Below are 19762 nucleotides of genomic sequence, written 5' to 3'. Positions count from 1 at the left end.
CTATACTAAAAATAGAAAAAGAAAAACTTAGGCAAGAGGATCACTTGATCCCAAGAGTTGGAGGTTACTGTGAGCTATGACACCACAGCACTCTAACCAGGGCGACAGCTTCTCTGTCTCAAAAAAAAAAAAAAAAAAAGAGAGAGAGAGACATACAAATGACCAACAGATATATGAAAAAATGCTCAAAAACATCAAGGAAAGGAAAACCAAAACTGCAATGAAATTATCTTAACCCAGGTAGAATGGAGATTGTCAAAAAAGACAAAATATAACAAGTGTTGGTGATGATATGGCAAAAAGGGAACAGCTGTACACTATTGGTGGGTATGTAAATTAGTACAGCACTATGAAAATAGTATAGAGGTTCCTTTAAAAATAGAACTACCAGCTCAGCACCCGTAGCTCAGTGGTTAGGGCACCGGCCACATACACTGGGGTTGGCAGGTTCAAACCCGGCCAGGCCTGCTAAAACAACATTGACAACTGCAACAAAAAAATAGCTGGGCATTGTGGCGGGCACCTGTAGTAGTCCCAGCTACTTGGGAGGCTGAGGCAAGAAAATCACTTAAGCCCAAGAGTTTGAGGTTGCTGTGACCTGTGATGCCACAGCACTCTACCCAGGGTGACATAGTGAGACTCTGTCTCAAAAAAGAAAAAAAAAAATAGGGCTGGGCGCTCATAGCACAGTGGTTACAGTGTCCGCCACATAAACCAAGGCTGGAAGGTTCGAACCCAGCCTGGGCCAGCTAAACAACAATGACACCTGCAATAAAAAATAGCTGGGCGTTGTGGCGGGCGTCTATAGTACCAGCTACTTGGGAGGCTGAGTCAAGAGAATCACTTAAGCCCAGCAGTTTGAGGTTGCTGTGAGCTATGACACCACAGCATTCTACCGAGAGTGACATAGTGAAACTCTGTCTCAAAAAAAGAAAAAAATAGAACTACCTTTTTGGCTTTCAGCTCGCATAAGGCCAAGGTGCAACTTTCTTTGGTAGTCCCAAATCCAGGTTCATCCAACACCAGCGCTTCCACCATGCCACCTGAGTTCAACCCCAATGAGATCAAAGTCACGTACCTGAGGTGCACTGGTGGTGAAGTCAGTGCCACATCTGCCCTGGCCCCCAAGATCGGCACCCTGGGTTTTTCTCCAAAAAGGTTGGTGATGACATCGCCAAGGCAACCAGTGACTCAAAGGGTCTGAGGATTACAGTGAAACTGACTATCCAGAACAGACAGACCCAGATTGAAGTGATACCCTTCTGCCCCTGCCCTCATCATCAAAGCCCTCAAGGAACCACCAAGAAACAAAAAGAAATAGAAAAACATTAAACACAATGGAAATATCACTTTTGATGAGATTGTCAACATTGTTAGACAGATGCGACACCGATCTTTAGCCAGAGAAGTCTCTGGAACCATTAAAGAGATCCTGGGGACAACCCAGTCAGTGGGCTGCAACGTTGATGGCCACCACCCTCATGACATCATAGACGACATCAACAGTGGTGTCGTGGAATGCCCGGCTAGCTAAAAAGTACAAAGGAAAATGTTTCAATAAAGGATCATTTGACACCTCCCAAAAAATAAAAATAAAACTACCATATAATCCAGCAATCCCACCCCTGGTTATTTACCAAAAGGAAAGTAAATCCATATATCAAAGGGATACTTGCAGTTCTGTGTTTACTGCAGTACTAGTCACAATAGCCACGATATGGAATCAATCTGAGTCTATCAACAGATGAATGAATTAAGAAAATGTGGCATATTCAGACCAGGCACAGTGGCTCACCCCTGTAATCCTAGCACTCTGGGAGGCCCAGGCAGGAAAATCGCTTCAGGTCAGGAGTCTGAGACTAGCCTAAGCAAAGTGAGACCCTGTCTCTATTAAAAATAGAAAAATTACTTGGGCATGGTGACACACACCTGTAGTAGTCCCAGTTACTGGGGAGGCTGAGGCAGGAAGACTGCTTGAATCCAGGAGTTTGAGGTTGCTGTGAGCTGGGCTAAGGCCATGGCACTCTAGCTGGGGTGACACAACAAGACTGTCTCAAAAAAAAATGAAAAAAAAGAAAACGTGACATATAGCAACAATGGAATACTGTTCAGACATAAAAAAAGAAAAAAGAATAAACAGAATGAAATCCTGCCATTTGCAGCAAAATGTTGACAGTAGTTAATAGTGAATGACTGGACTCTATTGATTCTCATTTTGTTCCATTCCCTAAATTGTCTTCAATTACCTTGCACTATTTCAATATCTGAATCCCAGAACCTCCCTTGCAACCCAAGAACAATGGCAAGAATATTCCGAAATGCTATAGCCAAAAAGAAACTAAGACTTGGAACAGTAGCTCAAATTTATTTTCTGCAGTAAAATTACCAAACAGAACAAGTGGACCTTGAGGCCCAAGGGCCAATACAGGACAAAAATAAGGGCCTTCCCCATAGTAAATTGACAACTGTCATAGGAATCATTGTTCTAGTGAAGCATGCACCTAACATGGGACTTGAGGTTAGATTTAGCCCCCTTTTCCCTGCTGAGGCTTAGCGAAAAAATGGAAGAACGAGGTGCTCTATTGTCCGAACCACCAGGGAAAGCTGGTCGAGACAGGAGATGACAGAACTTCGGAGTTGCTCAGGGTCTTCAGCAGTCAATCGTCTAAAAGGGAAAGAAAGAGAACATCAAGTTAGAGGGAAAGAGAGGCCCCTTCCTTTCTCTGCCTCCTCACTCAGAAACACACCCCTTCCTTAGAGGTAACCCTAATGTAAGTCGGGGGACTGACCCTAGCCACTTGCTGGCAAGCCCTTTCCAAACCCACTGTAGAACTGACACAGTCAAGACGCTGCCATCCACACTGAGCCCTTGAAGTTCAGCATTTGGGGTCAGGAACCAGCTGGCAATCTCCGCCTCCTCAGGTGATGGGAAAGGTGCGGTGAGAGTGCTGGAGAGAGATGGTTAAGGCACCTTCCACACTGCGGACTCTGCCTGTGCCTCAGCCCTCACCTCACTCCAAGACAGCCTCTGCCTCCACCTCCCACCCCATTCCATGGCCACCACCCCCTTGCTCCGCTCACACTGTTTTTCCCAACCACCACCACAATCAATTATCCCACGCTGGGCTTTGCCCAAACTCCTCAGTTACAATTTCAGTCCCCACCTGCCTGGGATACCCTACCCCAAATCACCCAACTATCCCTTGGCTTCACAGGCCCCTGGGGACTTCTCGAAAAGGATACAACTCGAGCAGTTGGTTACCCAGGCCTCCAGCTGCAGGCGCAGCGTCTCCACCTGGCCCTGGCACCTGTAGTGCCCGCTCAATTTGAAGAACGCCACCAGCTGCAGCACCTGCCTCTCCCGCGACACCAGGCCCCCCAGGATCTTCTGGGCCACCAAGGTCTCCAGGATCTCCAGGGCCACCTGGACCACCTGGACCACCTGGCCCGCCGGGGCCACCAGGGCCACCTGGAACGCAAAGACCACCAGGGACACCCAGCCCGACCTGGCCGTCGACGCCAACCACTGTGACCGCCGCTCCTGTTGCAGCTACTGCCACACCTACGCCTTCATCCACTGCCCGCACAGCTCCTCCACCATCAGCCTCTGATCCCATCTCAAACGCTCCCACCTTCTCCCAGGCAAACCGTACGACCTGCACAAAGCTGTCCGCTGCCCAACGAGCCAAGCAAAGTGGAATACCCAGAGCGCATGCGCAAACACAATCCGGGTGAGACTGCCTGCCAGTGATTGGTTCCCACCAAGATGACCCTAGAGACCCCATAGTTGTTCTAGCCAATGAACACTCTTACGCGAAGCCCCACCCCTTAGAGCACATTGTGCCCTAGTGCGCATGCCCAAACATACCTACACAAAGTCTACTCCAGTGAAGCTAATGTTGCTACCAGTTTTAGAAGCCCTGGATGTTAGGTAGCCCAAGAATCTTCTGGATGAAGCTTTGCTCTTTAGCGCTACATGACTCAGCCTGGCCAACGCACATGCCCAAACCCCTGGGCCCCTAAGGCCACTTAGGCATATTGCTGGTTCCGCCTGGCTGACCCCGCCACAAGTGTCCCCAGTGGGCCTGCTTGGAAAGCCATGCCGGTGCCCCCAGTGCCAACCTCCCCTTGACTGGCTCCCCGAATGACATCATCTGTTCCTGTCAGGAGATTTTTGAGGCTCCTTTACGACATCCCCCACTTAAAAGCTGGACACAGCTAGGACTCCCTGTCCCTATGCAAGCCAGCTTCTGCTGAAGACTGCCATGGTCGATTCCCACCAAGCTGGCTCCTTCTGCCAGGGGCACCCCACTGCAGGGTTCTGGGAGAGAGTCAGGCACCTCTGGCCCCAGCCTATCCGGTCCTGGCCCCCAGATCCCCCACACACGGCCTGGCCTTGCACCCACCACACAAGGCCCGGGGTGCAGAGCAGTCACTCCCAGACCCTGCCTGTCCTAAGCAGTGCCCAGGCCAGTCTCTAGGCAACACATGTCACTGCTCTTCTGTCGTGCCCACCTGGCCAGGTGGGGGCCTCAGGACAGCACCCGGCTGCCAGCTCCCCCCCACACCTCCCGCTGGCCAGGGGCTCCCAGGTTGCAGACACACTGTGGCACTGCCAGGCCTGGCCCAGGTGGATCAGAGGGACCAGCTGGACCTAGAGACACAGGAGGAAGGAGCCACGATCCCTTGGGGCAGATCCCAATAGCTCCGTCCCCTGCTGGCACAGCCCTAGTAGCCACCCTCCCTTAGAAACAACATCTTGCAGCTGTCTGGGGGACCAGAGGTGCCAGCGGCCCTCAACGGGGAGATGACCCTGTGTCTGCTGGCGTGCTGGGTGCTGGTCTACTTCTGTGTCTCGAAGGGGATCAAGTCCACAGGAAAGGTATAGCTGGAGGCGTCAGGGTGGGGGCAGTGTTGCCCTGGGAGCTATGTGTCTCTGCAACAGGAGGGGCAGGGCCTGAAGAGAGGGGAGGTACCTAAATCCAGGCCACTCTCCCACCCTACACTGAATATTCTTCCCCACCCTCCAAATCCATGGACCAGCAGCCTTACTCTTGAGAAAAGCATGTTCTCACTCATACATGAGAGGTAAAAAAGTTAATCTCATGGAGGTAGAATGTAGAATTATGGTTACCAGAGGCTGGGAAGAGGGGGCATGAAGAGAGAGGTTGGTTAATGGGTAAAAATGAGAAGGGTGCCAGCATCCTCATGGGTGACAGCTGCCTCATCACCTCCATAAGATGGATGCCAGTGGTCCCATGATGCCTCACACAACCCCCCAGGTAGGAGGAAAGGGGAAAAGAGGTAAATGAAGGGTGGGTGCTATGGCTCAAAGGAGTAGAGTGGCCAGCCCTATATGCCAGAGGTGGCAGGTTCAAACCCAGCCCCAGCCAAAAAAAAAGGTAAATGAAATGATGCCAAGTACCATTACTCTTAGATCGGGCCAGATTGGGCCGGAACAGAACAACATAAGAACTAATGGGCCAAGTACTGTCATGATGAGAGTTAACAAGCTAAGTGCTGTGACAAATTGTTTTACTTATTCGCTAATTGCCAGATCTGCTTGATGTGTTGCCAGATATGCTTTATGTGACCTTTATGTTACCTTTATTTTACATATCTGCTAATCCGTTAAATTGTAAGGTTCGCTTCTGTAAAAAGGGTCATCGTGACCCCGTGCTTGCTTTTTGCTTCTTTTGCAAACTTTCTTTTTGCTTCTTTTGCCAACTTTTAGCCCACCTGTTTGTCCCTTTGCCAACTTTCAGACTAGAAAAACCCCAACTTCAGACCCCTCAATGCTCTCTCAGTCTGCCTTAGACTTTGCTGAGATAGCCCTGCAGTTAATAAAATACTCCTTTTTGGTTTTTTTTGTTTTTTTGTTTTTTATAGATCAAAAGATTTTATTATTTGACAAAAAGGAATAAAAGACTCCTTTTTGAACTTCTAATTTGAATCAGTGGTCCTTATCTTGCCCCAATACAAAAAAGGGCGCCGGCCCCATATACCGAGGGTGGCGGGTTCAAACCCAGCCCCGGCTGAACTGCAACCAAAAAATAGCCGGGCGTTGTGGCGGGCGCCTGTAGTCCCAGCTGCTCGGGAGGCTGAGGCAGGAGAATCACGGAAGCCCAAGAGCTGGAGGTTACTGTGAGTCCTGTGACATCGTGGCACTCTACCGAAGGCAGTAAAGTGAGACTGTGTCTCTACAAAAAAAAAAAAAGAAAACATACTGTTAGATAAAAGGAATAAGTTTTAGTGGACAGTATGGGGACTATAGTTAAAAATTATTTATTATATAGTTCAAAATAGCTAGAAGAAAAGATACGAAATGTTCCTAAAACAGATGATAAATTTTTGAGCTGATTAATATCCAATATGATTTGATCTCTACATGGTGTACGCATGTATCAAAATATCACATGTCCCCTATAAATATGTTCTACAATAACGTATCAATACAAAATAAAATGCTATTGGGCGACACCTGTGGCTCAAAGGAGTAGGGCGCCAGCCCCATATACCAGGGGTGTCAGGTTCAAGCCTGGCCCTGGCCCAAAAAAAACTGCCAAATAAAATGCTATTAGTTACCAAAAACGAAAAAGAACAATTCATTCAAGCAATTTTGTATGTCTCTAGTTCATTATTTTCACTAATGTGTTTCCTTCAATGTATTTCATTAGATGATGAATCAAAAACAGACATAAACACAACTCAATAACATAATTGGACCTGGAATAGCTGAAGATCAGACATAACCCAATTAGCAATTGCTTCCCTTCTTCTGTTCAGTCCCCACTCTCAAACAGAGGCAGGCTAAGGCTCTTACCTTCAACAGGAGGTCACGGAGGAGAGGATAGATTTAGGTAGGGAAGAGGCACATGACCCTGTCTTAGGAAGTAAGACAGGGAAGACCTCTAGGCCCCCAGTATCTTGCTAGCCCAATCTCTCCCCAGATGTAGTCCACAAACTAATTGGGAGTTTCTGGATTAATTAGAGAGAGTTACTGCCACTGTTCTGGAAGTCTTAGTTAGCCACTGCTGGACCCAGAATCTTCCATCAGTATTTATGCCAGACCAACACCTGCCACTAGACAACATCAAACTCCAGTTATAGCTCTTCTCTTAAACTAGTGGTGCTCAACCTTCCTAATGCCACAACCCTTTAATACAGTTCCTCATGTTGTGGTAACCCCCAATCATAAAATTATTTTCGTTGCTACTTCATAACTGTAATTTTGCTACTTTTATGAATCATAATGTAAATATCTGATATGCAAGATGTATTTAGACAATCAAACGAAGGCAGGCTAAGGCTCTTACCTTCAACAGGAGATCATGGGTTGTTCGACCTCCAAAGGAGTCACAACGCACAGGTTGAGAACCGCTGTCTTAAGCAGCCTGAGGTGATCTGCGAAAATGGTTCAATATTCACTTGACCCAGAAACCCCACAAAGTCATGCAATTCAAGAGGTCCAAATCTTTGTGTTTGCTTTAAGAACACAGGTGAAACTTCCCATGCCATCAAGGATATGCATGTATGAAAAACCACCAAGTATCTGAAGGATATCACTTTAAAGAAACAGTGTGTACCATTTCGATATTACAATGGTGGAGTTGGTAGATGTGCCCAGGCCAAACACTGGGACTGGACCCAGGGTCAGTGGCCCAAAAAGAGTGCTGAATTTTTGCTGCACATGCTTGAAAATGCAGAGAGTAAAGCTGAACTTAAGGGTTTACATGTATATTATCTGGTCATTGAGCATATCCAAGTGAACAAAGCACCCAAGATGCATCGCAGACCTTACAGAACTCATGGTCACATTAACCCATACATGAGTTCCCCCTGCCACATCAAGATGATCCTCACTGCAAAGAAAAAAAATTGTTCCCAAACATGAAGAGGAAGTAGCACAAAAGAAAAAGATATCCCAGGAGAAACTGAAGAAACAAAAACTTATGGCACAGGAATAGATGCGACATAAAATAAATTCAAATAACTGGGGGAAAAATACCTCCAGTTATAGTCAGAACAGATGTGGTGATACCAGCTTCATTCACTTTATTAATCCCGCAATAACACAATTTCTTTTGTTTTCTTTCTTTTTCTTTTTTTTTTTTTTTTTTTTTTGGTTTTGTTTTGAAACAGAATCTCACTATGTGGCCCTGGGTAGGGTACCATGGTGTCATAGCTCACAGCAACCTCAAACTCTTGGGCTTAAGCAATTCTCTAGCATAAGGTCCCAAGTGGCTGGGAATACAGGCACCCACCACAATGCCCAGCTATTTTTTGGTTGCAGTTGTCATTGTTGTTTAGCAGGCCCAGGCCAGGCTCGAACCTGCCAGCCTCAGTGTATGTGGCCAGCACCCTACTCACTGAACTACGGGCAACAAGCCATTTTGTTTGTTTGTTTGTTTTGTTTTGGGAGGGGGGTTGGAGATAGAGTCTTGCTCTGTTGCCTGGGCTAAACTGCCATGGCCTCAGCCCAGCTCACAGCAACCTCAAACTCCTAGGTTCAAGCAACTATCCTGTTTCAGCCTCCCAAGTAGCTGGGACTACAGATGCAGGCCATCACACCTAGCTAATTTTTTTTCTATTGTCAGCAGAGATGATGAGTTGCTCTTGCTCAGGCTGATCTCCAACTCCTGACCTCACATGATCCTCCCACCTTGGCCTCCCCAGAGTGCTAGGATAATAGGTGTGAGCCACCACAGTTTCACTTATTATGTGATTGAATTTCTTGTAAGCTATCTATCACAGTACAGCAGAGTTTTATTATAGTGATCCAATTTATTCATTCCACTGTTGATGGGTATTTGCATAGTTCCCAGCCCTTTGCTATTGAAAACAATACTCTGTGAATGTTCTTGTACAGATTTCCTGAAGCACATGTCCAAGTTTCTTGGAATTTCTGTGTCACGGGGTAATATGTATCTTCAACCTTACTAGACAATGCCATGTTTTCCCAAGTTATTTGGGGTCAATTTTCATTTTTATCACAGTGAATGAGAGTCCATAGAGTTCTATATTCTCATCAATAAAAACTGACCTTGTCAGAATTTTTAACTTCTTAAAAATTCAAATCAGAATCACCTCACAGCTGTTAGAATGGCTATTATCAAAAATAAAAAGTTAAAAATTAGCAAAGACATAGAGAAAAAAGAACATTTCTATACTGTTGGTGGGAATATAAATTAGCACAGCTGAGTGGTGCCTCTGGCTCAGTGGGTAAGGCGCCAGCCCCATATACCAAAGGTGACGGGTTCAAACCCAGCCCAAGCCAAACTGCAACAAAACAATAGCCATGTGTTGTGGCGGGCACCTATAGTCCCAGCTACTCAGGAGGCTAAGGCAAGAGAATCACCTAAGCCCAAGGATTTGGAGGTTGCTGTGAGCTGTGACACCATGGCACTCTACCGAGAGTTAATAAGTGAGACTCTGTCTCAAAAATAAATAAATAAATAAAAATAAATAAGTAAATTAGCACAGCCATTATGGAAAGCAGTATGGAGGTTCTTCAAAAAATTAAAAATAGAGCTACCAAATGATCCAAGAATCTCTCATGTGGGTATAAATCCAAAAGAAATGAAATCAGTATGTGTACAATACTTCTGCACTCCTATGTTCTTTGCAGCACTATTCATAATAAACACAATAAGGAATCAACCTAAGCGTACATCAATGGATGAATAAGGAAAATATGGTACATATATACAATGAAATATTATTCAGACTTTTTAAAAAAGGAAATCCTCCCATTTACAATAATGTGGGTAAACCTGGAGGACATTAAATTGAGTGAAATAACCTAGGCACAGAAAGACAAATACTGCATGATCTCATTTATATATGGAACCTAAAATAGTCAAAATTATAGAAGCAACGAATAAAAATGCAGGTTGCCATGGGCTGGGGGGTGGGGAGAATTGGGAAAATGTTGGTCAGGCCCAGTGAGGTGGCTCATGACTGTAATCCTAGCACTCTGGGAGGCTGAGGTGAGCAGATCACTTGATATCATGAGTTGGAGACCAGCCTGAGCAAGAGTGAGATCCCATCTCTACTAAAAATAGGAAAATTAGCCAGGCGTTGTGGTGGGCACCTGTAGTCCCAGCACTTGGGAGATGGTGGCAAGTGGATTGCCTGACCTCACAGGTTTGAGACCAGCCTGAGCCAGAGCAAAACCTCATCTCCAAAAATAGCTGGGTATTGTGTTGGGTGCCTGTAGTCCCAGCTACTTGGGAGGCTGAGGCTAGAGAATTGCTTAAGCCCAAGAGTTTGAGGTTGCTGTGAGCTGTGACACCATGGCACTCTACCGAGGGTGACATAATGAGACTCTGTCTCAAAAAAAAAAAAAAAAGGAAGAGAAGGAGGAGGCAAGATGGCCAACTGGAGCCAGTTTTTCACAGAGGCTCACATCCAGAAGGAGAGTTAAAGGACAGTTTAGCAAGTAAGCTGATAGTTTGGAGCTGAGCCAAGAGAGAAGATTGAAGAGTGCACATCACCCCTGCTGAGGCAAGCTGCAACCCCAAGGAAACAAACAATAGGTACAAAACCCATCGCACAGCAGATGGCAATCCCCTCCCCCATGAAAACAGCTCACAGTGTACTTTCTACAAAAAAAGCAAGCAGAGTTTAGATCTCTTCTTTTTCTATTCCACAGGAGAGAGCCACTAAAAACCAGATCTCCTTCCCTAGAGAGGACCTACTAGAGTGCCATGGCACTCTTCTGCCAAGCATAAAACTGAACATATACTCTACCTGCAATTCTGAACTCCCAGCACTCCCCTCAACTCCCATTCCAAGGCCTAGAAACCTATCCCCCACAGAGTCCAGACTCTTAGGCATTCCCTCAAGAGGTATGGACAAGGCATGGGCTGTTACAAGTCAGTGCTAAATCAGCAGCATAGGTGTAAAGTGGGGACTGTGGTGTGCCGCACCCCCGGCATCTGGCCGTGGTGGGATGGCTCTGTCCGCGTTGTAAAGTACGTGGTTAGGCGGTCTGTGCTCCCCGGAGCGTTACCCCCAGTCCCCCTGGCTTGCGACAGCAGCGCATAAGTTGCCTAGCATGCCTTTTAGTGAACGTAGGAAGTCATGAGGTGCGGCATAAAAGCCTAAGAAACCTTTACCCTGAAACCTGTCTGTTCAGTTGAATGACTGATTATTGCCTGATTGTTTTGAAAAACTAAGAATAAACACAGTGACTTACTGATCCACAATTAAACACAGCAAGTATGGCTGTGCCGGACTCAGTGGCTCCAAGAGAGCCTGCACAACAGCACGTCCCTACCATAAATGTCAGTGACTTGAGACAATGCAGACACGGCAAACAAAATGTTCCATCACGATATGCACACCCACCATCCACGGTGCCTCTCACAGAAAAACTTTTCTCTAACACAACATGCACTATCACCATCTGCAATAAAACTTTACTTAGAAAAACATCTTACTTCACTAATTTTCATATGTAACACAAATCAATAAAGTAGTTTAATGTTTAACAAGCAATTAACTATGAATCAAAATATAATTACTAATTAGAGTAAAAATATATAGAAGTAGTCAAGCATTATACATAAAAGAACATGTTCAGCTGTTTTTAAAAGAGATCATAAGAAACTGAGAACAATTACAGAACTAAGAGAAGTTACAAGCCTTGACATTCCTAGATAAGGGGAAGCAACCAAATGTTACTAATAAAACCACCTCCCTAGAGCAAAAACCTTGAAAAGATAAACCACCTCCCTCCAAAAAGAAAAACCTTGAAAACATATAGTACATGATAAACCACATATGGAGACATAAAGATAATTTACAAGCATAAACAAAATAATGATTACATTGTTTTAACCCTGGAAAGAAAATGTATAAATACCATGCTTAAAAAAGTAAAGTCACAGCTGCTTTCTTCATCACTCGGTGTGTGGCAGTCTGTCATTTTCATCCTGCGTCGACCTTTCAATCAACCTGTAACGTTCACCCTGAACACCCTCGGACTGAGGCCCATCTACTGGCGGTCCGCGGCAGTGGTGCTAGGGATCCATACAAGAGAGGGAGAAATGGTGCCCCATGGCACAGCACAATAGCAGCAGGGGAGGTGGCAACAATAGGGCTCATGCCCCTGGTAATATTTTGGAGAAACACTTCCTGTCTCTCTTAGCAACCAGAGGGAGCCGGGGCTCTATTCCAGTGGCAACCATGGAAACGCAGACCCTGTGAGCAAAGGGTATACCTGAGGCGGTACCTGCCCAGGTGGGGCACAGTGGGGACAGAGACTAGAATGCAGAGGCAGCATACTCCCAGGGCAGCACTGTGTCAGAATTGCTGCTTTTCTAAAGCCAAGATGCACCCGGCCCCCAGTGGAGCATAGCCAGGACAAAAGCAGGCATGGCAGTGGCATCAGCTCAGGGAGGGGCAGGAATTGAGAGCCCCTTGTGAGCTCTAACCACACCCACCCCAACACAGAGTGCAATGGAGACAGAGACACCAGCTCCATGAGAATTGACACAGCAGCAGCAGCACAGGGCGGGGCTGAGTCGCAGTTTCTGTGAACTCAAACATTGCCTAGCCCACAGTGGAATACAGCCAGGACAGAAACACAAATGCCTCGAGAATTTAAGTGGCAGCAACATCAATCTGGGGAGGGGCTGGAACTAAGTGACACTTCCCAGCTTCCATTAAGCACCCAAGGTAGTCAGGCTTCAGCTCCCCCGACGGCTGGTGGCAAAGTGTGGCAGCCTGGCCACACTGGCCGAGGAGACCTAGATCTCTCTGTGACTCAGGCAGGTGCAACACTCTGGCGCATCTGCTCATTGCAGAGAATTGGGCCGCAGCCCTGCAGGGTTACCAGTGACTGAGTGTGACAGAGGTGCAAGGTGGGGAGGAGGTTGATATCTCCTCAGACTAACTCATTTGCTGGGCAGGCCCTTCTGACTCCATAGAGCACTGGAGTGAGCCACACTCGAGCTGCCCAGCAGACTGTGCTATCTAGTTGCTGGAGACCTTTTGAACTCTCCCACTTGAGACTTGGTGATGACTGGGACAATTGATTTGGAAGTCTTGACCTGGGCCAATCACCCGAGGACCATCCAAGCTGAGACTTCAACCCAGAGTTACTGATTCACTAGGATTGGACAGAGACCAGCTGAATACAAGACAGAGCCGCCTAGCCCCACCACACCAAGCAAGTCCCCAGTGTCTCAGGCTGTAGTATGGTATGGGTCCTTTGCAAAGCTGTAGGGGAAAAGCTGAGGTCACCAGTCCCAGCTCTTGGGCAAAGGGTTGGTTAATCACTACTCCAGGAGCTCCCAATCCCATTTCACCTTACCTGCTCATCTAGCCAAATGGTGAAAAATCGTCACGGGGTGGAATCAGTGGAAAAATTCTGGCAACATGAATAATCAGAATAGATCAACTCCTCCAAGGAACGACAAGGTAGACACACCAGAAGATCCCACTCATAAACAAATGGCTGAGATGTCAGAAATTGAATTCAGAATTTGGATTGCAAATAAGATTAATAGAATGGAGGTAAAGTTGGAATTAGAAATTCAAGGAGTATTTCAAAAGTTGTCTCAAGAATTCAATGAATTCAAAGACAAAATCACCAAAGATTTTGACACATTGAGACAAGAATTTGCAGCCCTCAAAGATCTGAGAAATACAGTAGAATCCCTCAGTAACAGAATGAAGCAGGCAGAAGAAAGGATTTCTGACATTGAAGACAAAGCTTTCACATGCTCCCAAATGCTCAAAGAGGAAGAGAAGTGGACAGCAAAAATGGATCATTCTCTCAGAGAGCTGTGGGATAATTCGAACAAAACTAATATTCGCCTTATTAGGAATTCCTGAAGGTGACAAGGTGGCTTTGAAATGCACAGAGACTCTTCTTCATGAGATAATGAAGGAGAACTTTCCAGACATGCCAAGAGATTCTGAAATGCAGATAGCAGACAGTTTCAGAACCCCAGCATGACTGAACCCTAATAAAACATCTCCTGGGCACATTATAATTAACTTCGCCAAAGTTAAAGTGAAGGAGAAAATTCTGCAAGCAGGCAGACATAAGAAAACCACAACCTACAACAGGAAGAATATTAGAATGACTGCAGATCTCTCTGCTGAAAACTTTCAAGATAGAAGAGGGTGGTCATCCACTTTTAATCTCCTAAAACAAAATAAATTTTGACCCAGGATCCTGTATCCAGCTAAACAGAGTTTCATTTATGATGGAGAAATTAAATACTTTAATGACACTCACATGTTGAAGAAATTTGCCATAACTAAACCAGGATATTCTCAGGATATTCTCCAGGATATTCTCAGACCTATCCTCCATAATGACCAGCACAATCCTTCACCACAAAAGTAAACTCACTCAGAAACTTTTAATCAAATTCCAACTTCCACAGTGGCAAAAGGATTAAAAATGTCCACTGGACTTTCAAAAAACTTGATACCCAAAATTCTACCAGGCTTATCAATATTTACAATTAATGTTAATGGCTTAAATTGCCCTCTAAAGAGGCACAGGTTGGCTGACTGGATACAAAAACTCAGGCCAAATATCTGCTGAATACAAGAATTTCATCTTTGAAAGATAAATATAGTCTCAGGGTGAAAGGATGGTCATCTATATTTCAGGCAAATTGAAATCACGAAAAAGCAGGTGTTGCAATTTTATTCACAGATACAATAGGCTTTAAACAAATAAAAGTAAAGAAAGATAAGGATGGTCACTTCATATTTGTTAAGGGTAACACTCAACATGATGAGATTTCAATTATTAACATTTATGCACCCAACCAGAGTGCTCCTCAAACTATAAGAGAGACTCTAACAGACATGAGCAACTTGATTTCCTCCAGCACTATAATAGCTGGGAGATTTTAACACCCCTTTGGCTGTGTTGGATAGATCCTCCAAAAAGAAACTAAGCAAAGAAATTTTAGACTTAAACTTAATCATTCAACAATCGAACTTAACAGACATATACAGAACATTTCATCCCAACAAAACTGAATACACATTCTTCTCATCAGCACATGGAACATCCTCCAAAATTGATCACATCTTAGGTCACAAGGCTAACCTCAGCAAATTTTAAAAAATAGAAATTATTCCTTGTGGGCAGCACCTGTGGCTCAGTGGGTAGGGCACCAGCCCCATATACTGAGGTTGGTGGGTTCAAACCAGGCACCGGCCAAACTGCAACAAAAAAAATAGCTGGGTATTGTGGCGGGTATAGTCCCAGCTACTCGGGAGGCTGAGGCAAGAGAATCACCTAAGCCCAGAAGTTGGAGGCTGCTGTTAGCTGTGATGCCATGGCACTCTACTGAGGGTGATATAGTGAGACTCTGTCTCTACAAAAAAATAAAAAGAAAAAGAAGAAAAGAAATTATTCCTTGTATCTTCTCAGACCATCATGGAATAAAAGTTGAACTCAGTAACAACAAGAATCTGCAAACTCACACAAAGACATGGAAACTAAATAATCTTATGCTAAATGATAGCTGGGTCATAGATGAGATTAAGAAAGAAATTACCAAATTTTTGGAGCAAAACAATAATGAAGACACAAACTACCAGAACCTCTGGGATACTGCAAAGGCAGTCCCAAGAGGGAAATTTATAGCATTGCTAGCCTTCCTCAAGAGAACGGAAAGAGAGGAAATCAACAACTTAATGGGATATCTCAAGCAACTGGAAAAGGAAGAACATTCCAACCCCAAACCCAGCAGAAGGAAAGAAATAACCAAAATTAGAGCAGAATTAAATGAAATTGAAAACAAAAGAATTATACAACAGATCAATAAATCAAAAAGTTGGTTTTTTGAAAAGGTCAATAAAATAGACCTTTGGGGGCGGCGCCTGTGGCTCAGTCGGTAAGGCGCCGGCCCCATATACCGAGGGTGGCGGGTTCCAACCCGGCCCTGGCTGAACTGCAACCAAAAAATAGCTGGGCGTTGTGGCAGGTGCCTGTAGTCCCAGCTACTCGGGAGGCTGAGGCAAGAGAATCACTTAAGCCCAGGAGTTGGAGGTTGCTGTGAGCTGTGTGAGGCACTATACCAAGGGCCATAAAGTGAGACTCTGTCTCTACAAAAAAAAAAAAAAAAAAAAATAGACCTTTGGCTAACCTAACCAGAAACAAAAGAGTAAAATCTCTAATTTCATCAATCAGAAATGGTAATGATGAAAGAACAAGTGATCCCATCTTGGTTTGGGCAAGGGACTCGAAGAGAAACTTCTCTGAAGAAGACAGGTGCACGGCCTATAGACACATGAAAAAATGCTCATCATCCTTAATCATCAGAGAAATGCAAATCAAAACCACTTTGAGATATCATCTAACTCCAGTAAGATTATCCCACATTACAAAATCCCAAAACCATAGATGTTGGCATGGATATGGAAAAAAGGGAACACTTCTGCACTGCTGGTGGGAATGCAAACTAATACGTTCCTGTTGGAAAGATGTTTGGAGATCACTTGGGGATCTAAAAATAGACCTGCCATTCGATCCTTCAATTCCTCTACTGGGTATATATCCAGGAGACCAAAAATCACTTTATAACAAAGATATTTGCACCAGAATGTTTATTGCAATCCAGTTCATAATTTCTAAGTCATGGAAGAAGCCCAAGTGCCCCTATACCCATGAATGGATTAATAAATTATGGTATATGTGCACCATGGAATATTACGCAGTCTTAAAAAAAGATGGAGACTTTACCTCTTTTATGTTTACATGGATGGAGCTGGAACATATTCTTCTTAGCAAAGTATCTCAAGAATGAAAGAAAAAAAGTATCCAGTGTACTCAGCCCTACTATGAAACCAATCTATAAGCACCCACACTTTCATATGAATAATATAACCCAACTACAGCCCAAGATGAAGGGGAAAGAGGAGGGGGAGGGAAGGGAAAGGGGGAAGATGGGTGGAGGGAGGGTAATTGGTGGGACCACACCTATGGTGCATTTTACAAGGGTACATGTTAAATCTACTAAGTGTAGAATATAAATGTCTTAACACAATAACTAAGAAAATGTGGTGAAGGCTATGTTAACCAGTTTCATGAAAGTATTTCAAATTGTATATAAAACTAGCACATTGTACTCCATAATTGCATTAATGTACACAGCTATGATTTAATAAAAAAATAAAAGAAAAAAGAAAATGTTAGTCAAAGGAGACAAAATTTCACTTGAAGAAGAAGAATAAATTAATATTCCAATGTCTTTGCTCATCATTCATTGTACCTCAAACCTTCACTTTTGAGTCCAGGCCAAGTGGCTCACACCTGTAATCCTAGCACTTTGGGAGGCCAAAGCAGGAGGTTTGCTTGATGCCAGGAGTTTGAGACCAGCCTCAGGAAAATTGAGACCACATCTCTACAAAAAAAAAAAAAAAAAAAAAAAAAACAGAAAAATTAACCAGGTATGGTCCCAGCTACTCTGCTGGAGGCTGAAGCAGGACAATCACTTGAACCCAGGAGTTTGTTTTCCTTTTTAAGGCTAGTCATGTGAAGCAGTGGGAGTAGAGAAGGAACAAAGGAATCTGTAACTGGTTCTGATCAATTCGTTGTAAACACCACTGCACTTGGACCAGCCTGAACCCAGAAGTTTAAGGCTGCAGTGAGCTTTGATGACACCACTGCACTCTAGCTCAGTTGACAGAACTAGACCCTGTCTAAAAAACAAAAAAATTCACTTTTGGAATCATCCTAGAAAATTTCTTTTAGTGAGGGTCTATTTGTGACAAAGGCTGTTTTGGTTGTTCTAAAAATGTCCTTATTGGGGCATTCTTCCTTTCTTTGAATTCTATGCCATTCTCTCGCTCCTTCTGCCTCCCCCCATCTTCCACTCTCTCACTCCCTGCTCTCTTCTCTCTTCTCTCTCATTTCTTCCCCCCACTCTCTTCCCTCTCTCTAATAAAAACAAACTTACATTTTCATATCCTAAAAAATTAAATAAAGATAAAAAGCCCTTATTTCACTGTAGTAATTGAAATCATTCACTTAATATAGAATTCTGGATTGACTTTTTTTTTTTTAGTATATTAAAGATATGATGTTACTCTTTTACTCCATTATTAGTGCTGAAAAGTAAGCTGTTAGTCTGTCACTCCTTTGATGATGGGTAATCTTGGTTTATTTTCTCTGGCTCTTTTTTTTTTTTTTTTTTTTTTTGAGACAGAGCCTCAAGCTGTCGCTCTGGGTAGAGTGCCGTGGTATCACAGCTCACAGTAACCTCCAACTCCTGAGCTGAAACGATTCTCTTGCCTCAGCCTCCCAAGTAGCTGGGACTACAGGTGCCCACCACAACACCTGGCTATTTTTTAGTTGTAGTTGTCATTGTTGTTTGGCAGGCCCAGGCTGGATTTGAATCTGCCAGCTCTGGTGTATGTGGATGGTGCCGATTGAACTACAGGTGCCAAGCCATCTTTTCTTTTTAAGACAGAGTCTCACACTGATGCCCAAGGCAAGCTAGAGTGCCATGGCACCAGCCTAGCTCACAGCAACCTCTAACTCCTTGGCTTCAGCTATCTTCTTGCCTCAGTTTTCCTATTTTTAGTAGAAATGGACTCTCACTCTTACTCAGGTTGGTCTCGAACTTCTAAGCTCAGGCAATCTTCCCACCTCAGCCTTCCAGAGTGCTAGGATTACTGGCAGCAGGAGCCATCACGCGGACCTCTTTGTCTTTAATTTTTAATATTTCTGTTTATGTCACATTCTAAATAATTTTTCAGTCATAACATCCAGTTACTAATTATTGTTCCATTTGTGTCTTTTCCACTGATAAAACCAACTACTGATATTTTAATTTTTTACAAGTGATCAACTGCTGCTGCATCACAAAACACAGTATAAGTTAGTTGGTTAAATCAACAACCATTCATTTAGCATGTTTCTGTGGATCTACAATTTGGGCCGGCCAATCTCATTAGTAATCAGGGAGGGTTCTCTTTTTTCCTCTTATCTACAGTGTGACTACAAATCAGGGCAGCTTATTAGTTTGTTTGTTTTTTTTAACTACACTTAGACCCATTCTGTGCTGTACTTTTCCAATCTTTTTCTGTCCCTCCCATCTGTACTGCTGCTTTTTGATCTCTTCCACTAATCTTTTTAATCCAGAGTGTACTTAAACAGTTCCATTTGCCCTCTTCACCCAGCAGTGCTGCTGCTGCCTCACTCAGGACGCCATGGCAGGCTCTTTGTTTCTCCTTCTCAGATCTGTGGAGCTTCCTTGTTAAAAAAGCCAAACAAGGCTGGAGGAGGTGGCCTCCACCTCCCACCATGCCTCCACAACCCAACAGTGCCTTTCAAGGACCCAAAAGCAGCTTGTGCAGCCCCCGCAGGTACAGTCCGCAGCCTGGCAACAGCATGAAAGGACCAAGTTTTTTTGAGATAGAGAACCCCCTGCCCTAGCTTGTCTGTGGAAATAGTGCCAGGTACTTTTGGAGAACTTGTGTACAACCAAGGACTGATTTTAAACACTTTTTTTTTTGTATTTACTTTCTCTTAAGCAGCAGATTTTTCCCCCTCCCATCTCAAATGCTTCCATTGCCACCGTTCCAGTGGGTCCAGGAGAGCCTAAACACCTTCCTCTACTTTGTTTCTCCTTTATTTTTTATTTCTTGAATCAGTAGTAGTGTTTTTGCATACACTGCAGCTATATTCAAAATGCAAACTCTGTCAACCTATGAACGCAGCCATGAAGGAAACCAGTTGGCCAAAAAAGGGACATAAAATGGAGTGAAAGGACCC

Source organism: Nycticebus coucang, chromosome X, assembly GCF_027406575.1.
Source record: "Nycticebus coucang isolate mNycCou1 chromosome X, mNycCou1.pri, whole genome shotgun sequence".
Taxonomy (NCBI): Eukaryota; Metazoa; Chordata; class Mammalia; order Primates; family Lorisidae; genus Nycticebus; species Nycticebus coucang.
Note: the sequence above shows the minus strand (reverse complement) of the source record.